A 10,044-nucleotide genomic window follows, 5' to 3' on the forward strand; every position below is an offset into this window, starting at 1 on the left:
CTCACACTTTCATGCCATCATGCACCGAGATCGCATATTCAAGAAATGGCACCTGGGGCTGCAAAGAAGAAGCAAATGTTGTGCTGTGCCGAATCGTTTACTGCGTTAAGAGGACTGCAAAACAATTGCGTTTCATTGGCTCATTATTTTCTGTTGGTGCTGCAGTGGGACTTCCCAGTGTTATTGCCAGACACGCTTCGTCCCGGGTTTCACCAGATTTTGTTTTCGAGTTATACCCCAAACGTGGCTTCTTCCCTTTAATACGAACATAGGTATCGACTGAGTACCACTTGCGATTGTGTGTCGTGAAATACGTCCGAAGGCCTGTCTCGTGGTTGCTGGAGGTGTGAGGAGAACGCGCGTTTCTCGCAGCAGATTTCACCACACCGATTTCAACACAAGTGCATTGCTCCGAGGTGTCTTTTCTCCGCAGCTGGCCACCGACCGCTGCACCGCCCCCTGGTGACGTCACAGCGCCCAGCACCGGCCGCCTCTGAGCTGATGCCTATCTAAAGTCTCGTAGTGACGTCAAAGCTGCAAGGCACAGCGACAGCGGCGCAGTGGCCAGGCTGGGGACGGCACCGCCCGCTGTCGGACTCGGTGCCCAGGCCGCTAGGCGGACTCCCAGCCGAGTTTGGCCAGCGTAAACATGGCAAAGCCCCTGGTTAGCCCAGCTCGAATGACCCACGCCTTGTTTGTTCCTGTCGCAACGCCGCCAGGGTTCTGACGGCGCGCGACTGGCCCGTGCGGCTGACCAGCAGACAGAGGACTGACATGCGACTCTAGTTATTTATGAGTAACGCGCAGTTGTGGGTGAGATGCAGCCTTAACTGTCACGATCAGCATGTGTAGCTGTCCAGGTGACATCAGCCAGGAGGGCTGGGGTTGACTGCGGCCGCAGCAGATTACATGAGCGGGCCAGAATGGCTGGGGTTGCTCCGGCCCCAGCAGGTTACATGAGCGGGCCAGAATGGCTGGGGTTGACTTCGGTCCCAGCAGGTGACGTGAGCGGGCCAGGAGAGCTGGGGTTGACTGTGGCCCCAGCAGGTGACATGAGCGGGCCAGGAGGGCTGGGGTTGACTTCGGCCCCAGCAGGTGACGCGAGCGGGTCAGAATTGCTGGGGTTGACTTCAGCCGCAGCAGGTGACGCGAGCGGGTCAGAATGGCTGGGGTTGACTTCGGTCCCAGCAGGTGACGTGAGCGGGCCAGGAGAGCTGGGGTTGACTCCGGCCCCAGCAGGTGACATGAGCGGGCCAGGAGGGCTGGGGTTGACTGTGGCCCCAGCAGGTGACGTGAGCGGGCCAGGAGAGCTGGGGTTGACTTCGGCCCCAGCAGGTGACGAGCGGGTCAGAATGGCTGGGGTTGACTTCGGCCCCAGTAGGTGACGCGAGCGGGTCAGTCAGAATGCTGGGGTTGACTCCGGCCGTAGCAGGTGACATGAGCGGGCCAGAGAACTGGGGTTGACTTCGGCCCCAGCAGGTGACGTGAGCGGGCCAGGAGAGCTGCGGTGACTGCGGCCGCAGCAGTAACGTGACACTCAGGGAGTCTCAACCAAAAGAGTTTGGAATTACGTAAGTTGTTAAGCGCATTTGCGAGGAGCATTACACACATGGATGAGACGGTAGTAATAGCCTCATTCCTCGGAGAAAGCCGGTAGAATGGAGATACGTTGATATTTGCGTTGATATTTCGACAACACGCCTTTATAAAACAAAAGCAGAAGTGAGTTGCGTATATCCGGCCATGCATGTGAGCTTGGATGGAAGGGAATAGTACGCAGCTTTTGACTTTCCGACATGTTGAGTTTAGTAGGTGCCAGGGTGGGAGGACCTGAACTCTTGGACATTCGTAGGGTTTGATCAATGCTCGTCGAGGCTTATAATCGTGGTAAATAAGTTTCTTATCCAATGCTCAGTATGGGTCATCGTAGCCTTTTGGCTAACAGTCTGCACAGCCCTTGGCATGAACCGTGTATTTGTCAAGAACGTAAGCTTGGATGGTGCCGTATTTTTGAAATTTTTTTTAGGTGGACAGCGTCTTCACTGTATTTTTCACTTTCAACTATATTTCTGCATAGCCCATTTAGTACTGTCACTCGTGAGCATGGCTCAACTTAAAAATATTGAAGAATGCTTGCTGTGACAACGTTTGCACTGTTACGCCGTTTGACCCATTACCATAAGATATAATTGAAAGTCGACCAAGCTCAACTCACCTCGAGATATTCTGAAATTCACAGCTCAATTCACTCGAGATATATTGGAAGTTGACAGCTCAACTCACTCGAGATATATTGAAAGTCGACAGCTCAACTCACATCGAGATATATTGAAAGGCCAACAGCTCAACTCAATAACTCTAAACTCATAACGTCGACTTTATTCATAACGAATGGCTAGTTGAAATTAAGGAACCTTAGATTTATTCTTTCATTTCACTATACGTCGATGAAAATTGCAATCCAGAAACAATAAAAAATGGATACTTGGAGAAATGATACAATCAATCGTCACGAGAATAGACAAACCTCCGTCGAAGTTACATAAATTTCTGAGTTTCCCTTTTCGACTGATACATTTATGTATATATATATATATATATAATATATATATATATATATATATATATATATATATATATATACGTACCTAACAGAACATATGCGCTTCTCCACATGTCACACAATGGTCCTCTACCTTCCCCAAATACGCATAGGCGGCTGCCCTGTGTCGAAAATGCTCTTCCTTCTTATTTCAATCCACGTGAATAGTGGACCTGCTGTTCTTCTGAGGGACACTGCTACTCTAAGATGTTGTGCCTCTGAACGGAAAGCGACCCTCACCCGCTTCAGTTCCAACATGACGTTGCCAATATATACGGTTGCCAAAGGAAACGTTCCTTTGGCAACGAAAATGTCCGTCGTGGCAGTGACATGCGCGACGCATGTTGAGAGCAGGAGCTTTGCGTGTTGAGCTGGCTCTTCATTGACCGTTTAATTATGCTTCTGTGAGCATGCCACATGCTCGGTGCTTAGTGCGCTTACCCACACTAAACCAGCCGAACTATCGCTGGACGGCTGAAAATTTCGTCACAGATGTGGAAATCTAGTTCTTTGGCGTCCACAACATGTGTAGACATTTGTAAGACATATTTCGGCCCATAGGTAACGTCTTTTATTCAGTTGGAAGGACTTCAGTAATTTTCCTCCATCCTACCAACAGGCTGAGCTACAGGCCCACAAATTTACAAACAAGTTGGCAGAATCCGGGGACAAGCCCGTTCTTTAGAAAATTCTGTAAGAAGGCTCAAAATCGATCACGGCTAGGCCCCCCTCAATATACGGTGCAAGACAAAGCCCTTAGTTTGGAGAACAGGTTAAACTATGACCAATGTGTTTGTGGGGTAGATAAGAAGAACATCTTAAGTAAATAAGTGATAAGACAAGACGGACACATTTTAGTGATGACAAATTTCGGGCTGTTGAGTCTTGCTGCCAGACATTGTGTTCTTTGGCGACCTCTCAGTTAGCTTACAGACCTCTGCAGTTACAAAGTCCGCCCTGTCAACAGCCGACACACCGACAAGCGTGTTAGCTCGGTCTGGAAAACCACGGCAGAGAACGCCGCACTGCGCCAGGTTACAAAATACACGAGTAAACGGAGCATATTTCTTCCCATGTCGGCTCATCTCCCAGAAATCGCGGACAGAAAAATTCCCAGCTCTACCGCGCGGCTCGGTGCGCAGGCTCGGGCGTCACCGAGGCGGTGTTGGCGTTCATGCTTGACCTCTAGGCTGCCCTGCTCGTGTATAAAACTGAGGCCACAGCGGGAGGAGGCATCAGTCGCAGCACAGCACTCAGCCAGGTAAGGCGCTTCAGCCCGGGCCGGCTCGGCCAATGCGGTGTCGAAGGCCTGGCCACCTTGCCAACGGTGCTGTGGGTGGTCTGGGGCTGCGGTAGTGGGTGGAACCAGGCCATAGTTATATGACCGAGTTTACTGAGCGAGAGTAGCACAGGGTGCAATCCGGGTCATGTTGCCATTTCTCAAGCCGGCTGTAATTAGCAGTTGAATATTAGGCTTAGCAGTAAGCTTGGACAGCGTCGTTACCATCTAATAGCTTGCTGCTGTGCTGCTGAAAAAATGATGAGCTGCCGATAGAAAGTCGTCATGGGTTTCCTGTTTCTAAAGGGAACAACTCAAACCCTTTTGTTGTGTGTAAAAGCGACAGTTGTGGTGGGAAGCGAACAAACGGACTATGGGCCACAAAGTGCGGGAATTATTCCATGCAGCATCATGCATCATGCCTCAAAACTTGGTAGCATTGATGTATTTCGGACATGTCTGTGTGGGGTCATTACAAAAGATGGCGCAGACCACGAGTAGTTTTCGTGTCAGAAACTGACCTCAGATTGGTATGTGTTTCAGGCCGAGCTCGTTTCATTTCACGGTGTAGGGTGGAAAAGCCGCGCATTCGCCAGCACCGTGTGGAGGCACCATCAGTGTTTGAGTTCAGTAGCAGTTTGTTCGTGGTTTAACCATTGTTTTGTGTTGCAGCAGCTATGAAGGTCGTCGCTCTCCTGCTTGTGGTCTGCGCCTCCGTGGCCTGGGCGAAGCCCCTCTGCATCGGAGGCATCTGCATTCCTAGCAGTCAGGCCACTGGAGGGGCTGCGGGCACCGTCACCAGTGGCACCAGCAATACATTTGGTGGCACCAGCAAGATTACGTCCGTCGGCTCCTCTGCAGAGGTAAGTACGTGCAAAAACGAGAGCGTCGTTCGAGCATGTCTGGAAAAGGTGAACTGAATTAGGTTGGTTGTTCGCATTCCGTTAAATGGAATGGAAACACGCATTAGGTTGACCTTACAAGCGTTCCAGTAGTGCAGGCATGTATGCATGACCCCCACGTTTTACTTGATTGCCAGCTTCGATAACTATATATACTAACTGCCAGCTTAGACCACCGTCCGTTGTATTTATTCTTTAGTTCGTACAGCGAGGCATGCTATGAAATAAATGGTAATCAGTGCATGGCAAGTGTGGTGCTCTGTTTTGAATCTCATTTCATTTGCAGGGATCCGCCAGCGGACCGTGTGCGAGCAGCACCAACCTCGCACATGCCTCCAACAAGAACAAACAGGGACTGCTGGGCAATGCGGAGTCAAGCGACACCGGAGCCGTCTCAAACCAGAGCACCGGCTGCTAAATGACTCAGTCGCAGTCATCTCGGCATGCGTCGCAATGGCACATGTGAAACGCTTGTTACGTCGACAGACGTTGTGATATCGCGCGTCGGTTGTGATATGGGATCGAAATGTGCAATACAGGCTTACCCCCGACGTGATTGAGCTCTAATGTGTTGGCGCTGCCAGTGTCAATTGATATTTCCCCGTGGAAGACGCACCACAAACCTCGTGCCAACTCCGATAGTCATTCATGTCTTGGAGACGCATCTCCATCATGTGTGAAATCCATTGAAATGTCTAAAAGCGGTTCGGATCATGTTTTATCCTACAATTGGCCAGAAGTACTGAAATAAACATGACTTTTCAATGCTGGATTCCAATGGCTGGGAGCATTGAACTCGGGGGAGCGAACCATGTAACTTACGGAAAGAGGCTGAATTACTACAGTTGTTCATGTTTCATAATGCGTTTCATACTTGGCAGTTTGCCCACAAGCACGTTCTGACAGCTCTGAATGAGCATGATGTCCATTATGTGGTGTTCTAAAGTCGCGATGAAATGTTAGGAGACTACAAACAAACATCAACACTCATTACAAGCTTGTCAACACGTGATCAGGAAGTCCCGCTGTATTGAAATAAACACTTCTCAAATTATGGACTATTATATAATATGGACTGTGTCATCTTTTGAATGGCGATAGGAACCAATTACTACCTTAAAATAGGTTGATGGGAGAGCTATTCAAACAAAAGTTAAAATGTCGCGGCAAACGGCTTTTGCCAACGCAGGTATCTCAGCACTCAAAGCAATGATACATACCCAGAACATCGAACCTGTGTATTCACGTTAGACTCTTTTTGATTTTCTGGACGACAGTTTTGCCTGACATATTTCAGAAAACTGGTACTCGTGCATACGGGCGAGCAGCCCGGGAGACGGAGACAACGACACGCCGGGGTGATGCAAGTCGCTCTCCCGGGCATCAGAGCGTCGCGGTGGTGCGAAATGCCTTCCCGTTAGAACCCGGTGCACCATGAGTACTGCCTGCCGGGGTTCATCGACCATGACCGTGTGACGTGAGCATGTGACTGCAACGCAGGGAGCCTCCATTCCCCCGAAATGTTTGACATAAGACGTCATTTGACGAAAGAGAACATAGACGTAGTAGGGACGAAGTAGGAGGCAACGCAATAGGGAAGAGCACACCGAAGGTATCTTAGATATTGTTGCAAAGGGAATGGCGACAATATAATGGTTGTTTTCGGGGAGGACAGTGCGTGCTCATTTCATCCTGCAGTCAAGGAAAACCAGAGACGTGCGCATGGAGCTGCACCCATTTGTTTCTAAGATGTCCATTCTCGGAGAAAACGAAGCAAAGCTAAAGAGGTCGCAAAGGCGGAACCTGCCTTGTTAGAGAGGAAGCAAAGACGGCCGGAGCGCAGGTCAATGTCACACTAACGAAATCGATCTCCGAGATGTTCCTACAGTTGGACGGCGTGACCACTAGCCGTGGGCTGTTCTCGGTGTCAGTGGGGACTGAATCGTCGTTTAAACCATCGTCGCCCAACAAAGTGACAACGACGCCCGATAACACCGTCTCTCGCCAAAGTAGACCGTTTTCGAGCAGTAGTGTAGTTTTTAGTCGGAGGATTTAAATTCAATAAATTTGAAAAATCGGGTCAAATCCGGACTGGGCTCTGTTTTTAGAGTAGCAGGGCATGTTTACCTCGTACTTTGTCGTTTCTACGTCTATTTGCTCGTTCGTCAAGTGTCTTCTGATGTTTAACATTTCGGGAGAGGAAGGCTCCCTACATGTGTTGGGCTACAGGCCCCCAAATTTATAAACAAGAGGCCAGAATCCGGGGACAAGCCCGTTCGTTGGAGCGTTCTGTAAATAGGCTCAAAATTGTTCACGGCTAAGCCCCCTCAGTATACGGTGCAAAACAAAGCCCTTGGTTTGGAGAACCAGGTTAAATCTATGACCCATGTCTTTGTGGGGTAGATAGGAGGAACATCTATGAAAATAAGTGATAAGACAAGACGGAAACATTTCAGTGATGACAAATTTCGGGCTGCTTGGGTCTTGCTGCCAGACGTTGTGTTTTCTGGCGACCTCTCAGTTAGCTTACAGACCTCTGCAGTAGCAAATTCCCGCCGTTGTCAACAGCCATACACCGACAAGCAGTGTTAAGCCCGGATCTGGAAAATGACGGCCAAAAACGCCGCACTGTGCCAGGTATGAAAATACACGAGCAAATGGAGCACATTTCTTCCCATGTCGGCTCATCTCCCAGAATTCGCGACAGAAATTCCCAGCTCTACCGCGCAGGCTCGGTGCGCAGGCTCGGGCGTCACCGAGGCGGTGTTGGCGTTCATGCTTGACCTCTAGGCTGCCCCTGCTCGTGTATAAAACTGAGGCCGACAGCGGGAGGTAGGCATCAGTCGCAGCACAGCACTCAGCCAGGTAAGGCGCTTCATCCCGGGCCGTCTCGGCCACTGCGGTGTCGAAGGCCTGGCCACCTTGCCAACGGTGCTGTGGGTGGTCTGGGGCTGCGGTAGTGGTGGTACCAGGCCATAGTTAGTATGACCGAGTTTACTGAGCGAGAGCAAGCACAGGGTGCAATCCGGGTCATGTTGCCATTTCTCAAGCCGGCTGTAATTAGCAGTTGAATATTAGGCTTAGCAGTAAGCTTGAGACAGCGTCGTTACCATCTGATAGCTTGCTGCTGTGCTGCTGAAGAAAATGATGAGCCTGCCGATAGAAAGTCGTCATGTGTTTCCTGTTTCTAAAGGGAACAACTCAAACCCTTTTGTTGTGTGTAAAAGCGACAGTTGTGGTGGGAAGCGAACAAACGGACTATAGGCCCACAGAGTGCGGGAATTATTCCATGCAGCATCATGCATCATGCCTCAAAACTTGGTAGCATTGATGTATTTCGGACATGTCTGTGTGGGGGTCATTAAAAAAGATGGCGCAGAGCCACGCGTAGTTTCCTGTCAGAAACTGACCTCAGATTGGGATGTTGTCACACCTGAGCTCGCTTCATTTCACGGTGTAGGGTGGAAAGAGCCGCGCAATTCAGCCAGCACCAGTGTGAGGCACCATCAATGTTTGAGTTTAATAAGCAGTTGATTTGTGGTTTGACCAGCTGCTTTGTGTTGCAGCAGCTATGAAGGTCGTCGCTCTCCTGCTTGTGGTCTGCGCCTCAGTGGCCTGGGCGAAGCCCCTCTGCATTCGGAGGCATCGCATTCCTAACAGTCAGGCCACTGGAGGGGGCTGCGGGCACTGTCACCAGGTGGCACCAGCAATACACCTGGTGGCACCAGCAAGAGTACGTCCGTCGGCTCCTCTGCGAGGGGTAAGCACGCGCAAAAACGAGAGCCGTCGTTCGAGCATGTCTGGAAAAGGTGAACTGAATTAGGTTGGTTGTTCGCATTCCGTAAATGGAATGGAAACAACGCATTAGGTTGACCTTACAAGCGATTCCAGAGTAGCCTGCAGGCCTGTATGCATGACTCCCCCGCGTTTTACTTGATTGCCAGCTTCGATAACTATATATACTAACTGCCAGCTTAGACCACCGTCCGTTGTCATTTATTCTTTAGTTCGTACAGCGAGGCATGCTATGAAATACATGGTAATCAGTGCATGGCAAGTGTGGTGCTCTGTTTTGAATCTCATTTCTTTTGCAGGGATCCGTCCAGCGGACCGTGTGCGAGCAGCAACCAACCTCGCCACATGCCTCCAACAAGAACAACAGGGACTGCTGGGCAATGCGGAGTCAGCGACACCGGAGCCGTCTCAAACCAGAGCACGGCTGCTAAATGACCCAATCGCAGTCATCTTGGCATGCGTCGCAATGGCACATGTGAAACGCTTGTACGTTCTACAAGACGTTGTGATATCGGGCGTCGGTTGTGATATGGGAGCGAAATGTGCAATACAGGCTCACCCCGACATGATTGAGCTCTAGTGTGTTGGCGCTGCAAGTGTCAGTTGATATTTCTCCGTGGAAGACGCACCACAAACCTCGTGCCAACTCCGATAGTCATTCATATCTTGGAGACGCATCTCCATCATATGTGAAATCCATTGAAATGACTAAAGCGGTTCGGATCATGTTTTATCCTACAATTGGCCAGAAGTACTGAAAAAACATGACTTTTTCAATGCTTGATTCCAATGGCTGGGAGCATTGAACTCGGGGAGCGAACCATGTAACTTACGGAAAGAGGCTGAATTAACGGTGTTCAGTTCATGTTTCATAATGCGTTTTATACTTGGCAGTTTGCCACAAGCGCGTTCTGACAGCTCCGAATGAGCATGATGTCCATTATGTCGTGTTCTGGAGTCGCGATGAAATGTTATGGAATTACAAACAAACAACACTCATTACAAGCTTGTCAACACGTGACCAGGAAGTCCCGCTATATTGAAATAAACACTTCTCAAATTATGGACTATTATATAATATGGACTGTTATCTTTTGAATGGCGATATGAACCAATTACTACCTTAAAATAGGTCGATGGGAGAGCTCTTAAACAAAGTTAAAATGTCGCGGCAAACGGCTTTTGCCAACGCAGGTATCTCAGCACTCAAAGCAATGATACATACCCAGAACATCGAACCTGTGTATTCACGTTAGACTCTTTTTGATTTTCTGGACGACAGTTTTGCCTGACATATTTCAGAAAACTGGTATTCGTGCATACGGGCGAGCAGCCCGGGAGACGGAAAAAAAAAAACACCCCCCCCCCCCCCCCCCCGGGACCACCGGGGTGATGCCAAGTCGCTTCCCGCGCATCAGAGCGTCGCGGTGGTGCGAAATGCCTTCCCGTTAGAACCCGGTGCACCA

The 10,044-nt window shown here is 49.8% G+C and overlaps 1 long non-coding RNA gene across 2 annotated transcripts in view; it reads left to right on the top strand.

Annotated features, from left to right (window-relative positions):
• The window catches only part of LOC119095407 (uncharacterized), an 8,974-nt gene extending 3,640 nt beyond the window's left edge, over window positions 1-5,334 (top strand). The window contains exons 1-3 of one of the 2 annotated variants that reach the window (XR_005093878.1): window positions 3,781-3,863; window positions 4,554-4,744; window positions 5,070-5,334. This is a non-coding gene — a long non-coding RNA (uncharacterized LOC119095407). Of the gene's footprint in view, window positions 1-3,780; window positions 3,864-4,553; window positions 4,745-5,069 lie in introns of those variants that run through there. The other variant, XR_005093879.1, reaches the window with a different exon arrangement.
• Window positions 5,335-10,044: the final 4,710 nt, after the last annotated feature.

Source organism: Pollicipes pollicipes, unplaced genomic scaffold (genome assembly GCF_011947565.3).
Source record: "Pollicipes pollicipes isolate AB1234 unplaced genomic scaffold, Ppol_2.1 Scaffold_4219;HRSCAF=4965_pilon_pilon_pilon, whole genome shotgun sequence".
Classification (NCBI taxonomy): Eukaryota; Metazoa; Arthropoda; class Thecostraca; order Pollicipedomorpha; family Pollicipedidae; genus Pollicipes; species Pollicipes pollicipes.